The following is a 10,000-nucleotide window of genomic DNA, read 5'->3' on the forward strand; positions in this document are numbered from 1 at the left end:
GCTTAGGGGTAATGGATTTTTTTTTTTGAAGGTTTCTTTTCGTTACTTTCCAACTGGTGTTCATTGCGCCTGAAGGTAATGGTTCTCGTGCAGTTCAAATACACTCGCGGTACCAGTACTTTAATATTTGTATTCACATTTATATATTTCCACGGCGCCTTCAATTTTACTAGTAGATGAAACGACACCATACCCTTAATAAGCACTTACATTTTGACTCGCGAGAGTGCAAATGCATAACCCACCGAGGAAATAAAATTAATGTTTCTGTGGAATATTTTGAAAAGGCTTCGTCCCTTTCAGAATAAGTAACCCGCACGTGATTTCCAGATAACAGTTACTTATCAAAGGGGAAGGAATGTGTGGCTCTTTTCAGCAGACGCTCGTGGTGGAGGAACATGCGGGAACATGGTGATCGATCACGTTCCGAAATTCTGGTAAAAACGTGGACGAAGCTTTCGGAATAACATTGTTTGGCCTCTGTGGGGGGATTAATTGAGCAGTCGTCGTCTGAATGTCATGGAGTTCTGTATTCAGATGAGTTTTCAAGCGAGTTATGGAGGAAGTAAACAATGTTGATGTCGGGAAATTCAGTGCTGGAAGCCTTCCCGGTGTACAGGCACACGCTGTACACACGCTCAAACGCCAAAATCGCCAAAAATAGAAGTTTTGAATTGGAAAGGAAACTTGTGTTTTATCGGGGAAAGTTAGCAGTTGAGGTAAAATAATTACTGTAAGGTTCAATTTCATGATATCAGGATATCATGATAGCAGGAAAATGATAAGTCTGTAATTAATATTGTATGTGCCTGCCTGTGACATGCTGGGAAATCAATTAGCCCGGAATGAAATTTTACACAGCTACAATTGGCATTCTTAATTTCCCAGTTCCTCAGTTATCGAGTTCCATAAGTATAAAACTTAAAATTGGATTGCTTTAAAATCAGAAAAGAACCAATTCACCGTTGCTGTTGAGAAAAGTGTATGCCAGGCAAAACAAGTTGCATCTCGGTAGCCTGAGAGTTAAGAAATAATTTGCCTGTGTTTAAATTGACAAATACACCAATACATCACTAACGTTTCACGTTAAATTTAACCGGAGAATAGGGAAAGCAGATGTTCGAATGTGTAATAACTAATGAGTTTTATTCCGGCCTCAGTTATCGAGTTTCATAAGTATAAAACTTAACAATGGTCTGCTTTAAAATCAGAAAAGAACCAATTCACCGTTGCTGTTGCGAAAAGTGTGTGCCAGGCAAAACAAGTTGCATCTCGGTAGGCTGAAAGTTAAGAAATAATTTGCCTGTGTTTAAATTAAGGACAGTGCCTACTATTTTTATTGCGCATACGTTCGGCGCATCTCGAGGTACTCGGATTTCCTATCGGTGATGCTTACTAATACAGGGATATTTTTGCGCGGTTTAGAACTATCCGGAGAATGTAGATCTTAGTAAGTACTCTTGGTATCCAAAAAGAAAATTGGAGGTAACCATGCATTTTTGAGAGATAATTAAGTTTCAATTTGAGAAAGGACGTCATACATTGCTTTGTATTTTAAAGCTTTTTACAAATATTATTCATGAATTATCTTTGAAAAATGCGTGGTTACCCCCAATTTTCTTTTTGGATTTTAATAACACTTGTTAATTAAGATCTACATTTTCTGCATAATCACACACCGGGGTAAAAATATTGTTAATTAGTAGGCACCGTCCTTAACAAATACACCAATACATCACTGACGTTTCATGTTTAACGGGAAAATTAGGGAAGCAGATGTTCGAAGGTGTAATAGCTGTTGAGTTTTATTCTGGTCTCAGTTATCGAGTCCCATAAGTATAAAACTTGAAAATGGATTGCTTTAAAATCAGAAAAGAACCAATTCACCGTTGCTGTTGAGAAAAGCGAATGCCAGGCAAGACAAGTTGCATCTCGGTACAAATTAAACAAAATTACAGGACGCAAAAATTAAGCACGTTTAGGGAAGATTTGTATTCTAGCGAAAAAGCGACAGCGACAGTTGTATTGCAGCGAAAAAACGACAGCGACATTTATCTCTAACCAATTGCAAATAGGCGACAAGTGGGCTGGAAAATGAGCGACAAATTGACATCAGAACCCCCCTTGGAAGGCCTCTTTGGTCATTTCGGTGCAATAGTTCCTTTTAGATCGTCAAGGTCGATTTCATTGTATCTCAACGATCTCGCGATTGATCACAAAGAGTTCATTTCTGGACACTTTTTAGCACATTGATTTTGGCTGTTGATCAGATTTAAGGTATATATACGTGAATCCTCTCCTTTTTCAATATTAATATACAATATGTCTGCAATATATATACATACATACAATATAGAAACGTGAAAACCTTATCTTTAAGTCGAAGAGTGCTCTACAATTATGGAGCTTTATAATTACTTGTGTAGGAAAGGAAAATTTAAAACATTAAAACACTACAGAACAGTTTCGAAAGGGCCTGATGATGCACCTGACGAGAGAGGACCATCAGGCCCTTTCGAAACAGTTCTGTAGTGTTTTAATGTTTTAAATTTTCCTTTCCTACACAAGTACTTACATACAATATAAATACATATATATAAAATATATGTGAATGACTTTGCAGAAAGCATATCTGTTGGAGAACTGCACGTGCACCTTTATGCGAACGATGCAACTGCATTTCAAGTGAAGCTATGATCCTCGCAGTTATGAACGGAATTTGTGCAATTGCGTAAAGAAGCCTGAAAAATTGAGGCCTTCACCGGGGTTTTAACCCGTGACCTCGCGATACCGGTGCGACGCTCTAACCAACTGAGCTATGAAGCCACCGACGTTCAGTGAGAGCTGGTCATTTCTGGATTCCAATGTTCCCGCGAGGAATCAATCAAAGTATCTTTGAATCAATCAAACTTTAACCATAGGCAGCCCAAGCTCAGTATACAATTTATAGACTTTGTATGGAAAAATTAACTTTGAGTCTAGAAATGCTAAAATAAGCTTACCTCTACATACGGTTGTCCTTGTCTTTTCTGTGCAATCGGAGGGCAAACTGTGTCCGTTTTAGCCGGGTTTGTGGCTTTCGAATTTTTACGATGTCGTTAGTTGTCATTTCCCGTCATAAAGAGAAGGAAGCGAGTGTGGGTATTTTTCTCTTTTGCTTACCCCTAGATAGTCTAATAATTGCGCGAGGATAGTGTTTGAAATTGGCCAACGACAGTGCAGAATGTAATATGATCGCCATCAAGTTATAACGGCCGTAGCCACACATCTAGCTGAACGCATCGGAAGATTGTAGAAAGCCGAACATTATTCGGAATTTATCGTTGTGTGGTCCATGAGTGGAGTTGATGTGATAGGAAATTTACTTGGCCTTAAGGCTGTGGCGCTTTTTGCGGCGATTCGGACCGTTGCTTTGTGATGCGAGAGAAATTTGTGGGACGAGGTCGCCGCCAGTCACCAGCCTTTCTTTTCTTTATGACGGGAAATGACAACTAACGACATCGTAAAAATTCGAAATTCACAAAGCCGGCTAAAACGGACACAGTTTGCCCTCCGATTGCACAGAAAAGACGAGCACAACTGTACGTAGAGGTAAGCGAAGTTTATGTCTACCCTTTACAGCTTATTATATAGCATTTGTAAGCTCAAAGTTAATTTACGCGGCCAAACAAAAGTCTATAAATCGTATACCGAGCTTGGGCGGTCTGTGCTTTAACCAGCCATAAATTGCTTCTGACCTGGAGAGTGTTTAATGTAGAAAGTCAGTCCTCTGAAAAATATCCATGACTGATTTCGCGTATAGAATTTCACTGGAAAGACGAGTAATCTCTGTGGAGCGAAGCAAACCTTTTCCTTGCGTTTGCAACTTCAGTCGGAAATACTGTATAAAGGCCCGCCTGTAAATATGATAAAGTTAACATGAAAGAGACTCAATTTATTTCAAGTGAAAAAAATGACATGGTCATTTGACCGACAGTAATCTCTCTCTTTGCTAAACGTAACTGAGCTACCGTAATACACATGCGTTAACATGTGTTATTTTGTTTCAATTCAGGCAACAAGCATACCCTTGATACAGCGATGGGGTTGGAGAAAGCCACTGCGTTGGAGTCTGGGCTCCACCCGAGGTATCATGGACCACAATGGTTCTCTCTCTTATATTCATGATAGCCACCGTTCCTGGAAATATGATGGTCATCCTTGCAGTGTTAGTGGACCCAAATAAAAACCTACGAAGTCCTTTCGCGTTTCTGATCGCCAATCTCGCTGTGACAGATCTAATTGTTGGCTTGTTGGTCCATCAATAAGCACTATCGAGAGGCACGAGGCCTTTCCATCAGCATGTCGTGGTTTTCCCCGTTTGTTTATTTTCTCTGTTGTACAGCTTCTCTTTTGAGTTTGGCTGCTCTTACTGTTGACCGTTACTTAGCCATCACAAGGCCACTATGGTATCGAGCCAATACCAATTACAGGCGAGTAGCCCTGACTGCTGCCACTGTATGGTTCCTATCTGGCTGCTTTACCTCTCTTTTCTTTTTCGTGGGTTTTGTCACATACGCGTTTGCGTTTGCTATTATCACCATGTTCTGTACACTCTTCATCTTCATCTTTTCCTATGTGCGCATTTTCCAGTACGCCAACAGACAGGTCGCCAACATCAGTACCCTGACTGACGGCCAATCGGAACACAGCAAAGCGCGTCAGCGCGCTATAGAGATGGAAAAAAATTTCACCAAAACATATTTAATCATGCTTGGGGGCTTTCTATCTTGTTACCTCCCTTCTTGCATCACGATCTATCTAATGAACCTATGCCACACTTGCAGTTGCGAGCTCCTTCATTCGCTCAGAGATTTAGCCTTTGTGTTTATCATCTTTTTATCCCTCATTAATCCTTTCTTTTATGCTTTTCGCCTACCAAACTTCAAGAGTGCTATAGTACGCATGCTCCACCTCACATTTCGAGAGGCACCTGCCGTGAATCCCCACACCACCGGTAATAGACACCAAGGCCCTCACGGGAAAATCGAAGTAGCCTTAACCCAGTCCGCTCAATTAACCGCTGACAATGGGAAGAACAGGATAGATGCTATAACAACCAAGACAACCAGTGAACTCGACCCCATTACTGAGTAGAAAGACTGACGCTTGGTCTGATAAGTCATACAACTTATTCCGTTGAAGCTGAAACTTTGTTTGTTTGCATTTGTTTTTGTTAAAGCCGGAGTGGAGGCCCTAATAGTCTTATTAAACAAACTAAACCAAAGTGATCGCCATTGCCAATTATAACAGACGCTGCTTACAACAAAATGGCGAGAGAGAATCAACCATTGAACTGTTACGCCTTTCGAGTACCAACCACTGAAAACGCTCAGCTGGCATTCACACAATGAATTTTTTAAAACAATTGCTTGTAATCTCGCAATCTGATTGGCTAATTTTCCGTTGTCGATAAGAGTCTAGTCAACGCTGTACACGTCATGCTCCCGTCAATTTGTCAAGCAATGCAATAGCCAATCAGGAACGCCCATTTTGGAAAATAAACTAATCCTATTGCGAGAAAGATATAGACAACGCTTGCTCTTTCGTTGTGTCATGATTTTGGTCACGCTCTGAAACAAAAACTTTCTTTGGCGTTGAATATTGTGGTAAAAAACAAATCGAAAGTGATTCAGCGTTGTCTGCACTCTTATAGACAACGATATTCGTCATCACAGTGGTCAAAATGTTGCGCCTCGTGGGTCTGAAGACATTTTGACCACTGTGAGGACGAATATCGTATACAAGAGTACAGACAACGCTGAACCACTTTCGATTTGTTAATTTTATTGTTTTCTTGAGACTCGCTCTTCGCGAGCTAACGAGGCTAGAGGAGCTGGCCCAATGCAAAAAATAGCGTGTACAGATAACACCAACAAGAGAGGGTAAAAAAATCTTGATAATTTCATAGGATTAATATTCAGAGAAGATATTTGTATTTTTGAATGGCAAATGAACCTCTATTAAGCGCTGAACGCTGAACACCGAAGAAAGACCAAAATAGTTTCTACCAAATTGATGGATATAATATTAAAAGCAGCACAACCTGTGTAGTGTTTGCTGGTTCTAGATATAATTTGAACTTAAATGATCCAAGAAACACTTTATCCGCCATAGGCATGCATGTAACAGGTACCTTAGATACCAAAGCTGTAGTAGAATTGCCAATAAGAGTCGACACCGGTGAAGAGATTATCACTTGTTGTATAGAATTTCTCAAAAACGAATGAAGTGTACACTTCTTCTTCTTCAACTTCTGATTTGTAAACTAAACCTTCCACGTTAGAAGAAATGCAGGTACTTCCGTTCTTACCGTGTCAGCAAAAATAGGAATGATTATTATGCAGACGGAGGTACTTCCCTCCCTTTTTCTTCCAACAAGCTAAGTTCACAAACTTCTTCCTCCCCACCCCCTCTTCAACTCCTTAAAAACGATGAGTTTACAAACTTCCCCCAATTGTCCCTTATCTAAGCAGTCGTTTCCTCGCCCCAACCCACCAACGGGAAGGGGGGGGGGGGGGACGAAGGGGGGGGGGGGGGAAGGGGGGAGGAATATCGCAAATAGTAAAACCTAAAAGGGCACTCAAAGTTTTGAGAAATATTGAAGTGAATCAATCCGAAACTAGTGAAATTAAGAATTTATATAGTCCCCAATCTCCCTCATTAAGAAAAGCTTAGTATCCAGGCAGTTTGTCTTCAGCTTAGAAACGACGCCATGAGCTTTGCCGAACACATTGTCCGTTTATGAGAAACCAAGGATGCTTACCATTTAGCCAAAAAAATCCGGAAATTTCGGTTTGAGGTCAAATGGAAAGGCATTTTCCGGAAAATCTTTTCGGAAATTGTGAACAACCACCAGAGGTAGTCTTCTTGTTCCGTTCGGAACGAAATTCGCGAAATTCCGTTACCATTTGCGAGAATCCTTCCGATTCCAGGCCCTTAACTTAACTTTATTTACAAACAAATCATAATTATTCAAACAAGACCATGGTGGCCCGCAGTTAGCATTGCTATTCTACGCGGGCCACTTACACTGCGACATTATTACTGTCTCTCACAAGTAAACAAAGACACTTAAAAATTTACAAGGATTACACAAACAAGAAAAAAATAATAAATAAACAATAAAATAAATAAATAAACGATCTGAGGTATTCTACATGACTGTTAAAGAAAAGCCATATAGTTCAAAAGATTGATGTAGCGCATATCAACATTCATCTCCTCAATTTTAAGAAACTTCAGAAGTAATTCGTTCAATTTACGTTTAAAGTGTGATTTCTTAAGCTGGCGAATTTCAGGGGGGATACCATTCCATATTTTTGTACCAATTTTAGAGAAAGACATTAACCGTTGGTTCGTTCTCGACATTTCTACATGGAAGTTTCCAGCTATTGCAGACCGCGTGGGATAGGAATGAATTTGTTTCGAGCGAGTAAATAGATTTGAGATATTGGATGGAACATGCCGATTGTCAACATCATTTAGCAAAGAGGCAACTGATTTAAAGTAAAGTAATTTAACTGGCAGAATTCCTGAATTTAAAAATAGAGGCACACTATGAGATTTATAATCTACAAAATACATTAAACGCAAAGCTCGCTTTTGCAGGGTGACAATTTTGTTCAAATGTGTATTTAGGGCCTGACCCCAAGCAACAAGGCCCTTTCTCACAAGATCGAGTAAATATACGGGATGGAATGGCTGTGTCGAAAAGTGGGACGGGGATGCGGGGACGCTAGGACGTGGGGATTTGGGGACTCGGAACTCGAGCACTCGTGGACGTGGGGACGTCGGGACTCGGAGACGCGGCGACACATTCTCGAAGTATAGAATTTCAGTGGGAGAACATCCCCAAGAAAGTTGAATTGCTCATGTTATTTTGCAAAAATGATAACTGTATGCTTTTCAAGTGCCAACTAAATACACAGCGAAATTCAAAAATTGGATTCTCGAAAACGCATTCTCGACACCCGTCACAGGGCTCGACTGTGAAACAAAGCAGAAGACGTAATGGCCCATTGCTGACACTGCAGCTGAAATTTCACGTTGCAGCGTTTGTTGTAATTGTTGTTGTTGCAAAAAAACTTGACCCTTATGACTTCTTCTCTGTAACTGAAGTTTAAATACCGTACCAATGTCCTTGCTGGCGGCATTGTAACTACATCTTTCCTGGCGCTTATTTGTCACCTTTGATGAAAAATTCGGGTTGTCACCGTTGATATTGTCGAAAAGGTTCGTCATCACAGGGCCAGAAGCCCCCGGGAGGGGGAAGGGGGGGGGGGGGGTGGTGGGGTTACTGCCATATATGAGCTATGTAGGTATTTGCCGCTGTGAAGGGTATGTGGTTTTCAAGCAGTTTACTCTAGGATAGGGTACATAAATTAGAGCGTTTGTGTCTAGATTAAGGTGTAATTTTTCACGGAACTAACCAGTTGGTTGAAGAGTTTGTCTATACTGAGGAAACCAGAAAAAGACTGAACGAACTGAACAAGTATAAATAAATCCTTTTTTGAGAGAGAAACGATTATGGTATAGGTTTTGTTTCGGCTAGACTGTGCTAGTGACCTCAGTAGTTTCTGAAAAACAGCTACTCTATGAGAGGGAGGATTTGGGGAGTTTACTCAGGTACAGGGTAGCAAAATTCAGCTGAACCAGCTCTGGTATAGGCTAAGGGTTCCAGGGCTCTAGTGGCACATCCCCCACCCAGAAATTCCTAAAGTACCCCCCCCCCCCCCCTCCCACGGGGCCAGAAGCTAAGTAACTCTTGACTCAAGTGGGTTAAGGCTTGACCAAGTTCATAAAGAGGAAAAATTTATCCAATCGACGTTAACTTGAAATCTGCATGTTTAGGTCTAGAAATTTGCAAGAAAATGAAAATAAAACTCGATGAAACTTACCATGTGGTGAGCTGCTGTTGTCTTTAATACGTACACGAAGTTTCGGGAAAAATGGTCCCCGTTCACCTTCCTTCATAGTATAGTGACAAGGTAGGAGACGGAAGCCAGCGTAGGGACTCCGATCGACCCAAAACAAGCACGATTTTTTCCTGAAAATCGAATCCAGTCGCTAAATAAACACGCCAGGCTCGTGGAACATGAATTTCTCTAAACCATGAATCCACTGAAGCATCTCCAGGTAGCAAAGCGAAGCCACCAGACTCCGTAGAACTTGTAAGTTAACCTGCTAAAATGGCGGCCAGAAACCGTTGTCCTCGCAAAGAAACATGGCACTGAACTCGGGACGCCTGGTGACGAGTATAATAAGTTCTGGAGGGAGGGAAGTCCCAGATTGCTCAGTGAGTTCTGTTTTTAGCATTTTGGGACTCCCCTCCCTACAGAACTATACTTAGACTTGAAGAATTGTAAAATGAACTGAGAAATGGTCATACCAACGTTTCGTTCATGTTGCCTATATCAAATAAGGACTTAATAAATGCAAAAAAAAATGTGTCCCTTCCTTTTACCTAAATTACTCTACTATGTAACTTCATAGTAGTATGATGAAAGTCACCTTTAAAAGTAATAAACTATTCTATATATATTTACTACACCTCTGTTTTCTGTTTTACATTGTGCAAATGAGGAACTTAAGGACGGTGCCTACTAATTCAAAGGTATTTTTCCCCGGTTTACGATTATGCGGGAAATGTTGATCTTAACAAGTGTTATCGAAATCGGAAAATAAAATTGGGGTAACCAAGCATTTTTCAAAGATAATTCACGAATAATATTTGTAAAAAGCTTTAAAATACAAAGCCATGTAAGGCGTTCTTTCTCAAATTGAAGCTTAATTATCTCTGAAAAATACACGGTTACCCCCAATTTTCTCTTTGGATACCAATAGCACTTACTAACATCTACTTGCTCTGCATAATTTTAAGCGGCGCAAAAATATATCCCTGTATTAGCAAGCATCACCGATAGGAAATCCGAGTACGTCGAGATGCGCAGAACGTATG

General features: G+C 40.5%; 1 protein-coding gene and 1 pseudogene across 1 annotated transcript in view; one reads left to right on the forward strand and one right to left on the reverse strand.

The window, feature by feature from the left end:
• Window positions 1-10,000, reverse strand: part of LOC138024377 (tetratricopeptide repeat protein 28-like) — a 118,468-nt gene that overhangs the window by 33,866 nt on the left and 74,602 nt on the right. The gene's annotated exons all lie outside the window — the stretch shown is intronic.
• The window catches only part of LOC138024394 (adrenocorticotropic hormone receptor-like), a 102,328-nt pseudogene continuing 94,485 nt past the window's right edge, over window positions 2,158-10,000 (forward strand).

Source organism: Montipora capricornis, chromosome 11 (genome assembly GCF_036669925.1).
Source record: "Montipora capricornis isolate CH-2021 chromosome 11, ASM3666992v2, whole genome shotgun sequence".
In the NCBI taxonomy this organism is placed as follows: Eukaryota; Metazoa; Cnidaria; class Anthozoa; order Scleractinia; family Acroporidae; genus Montipora; species Montipora capricornis.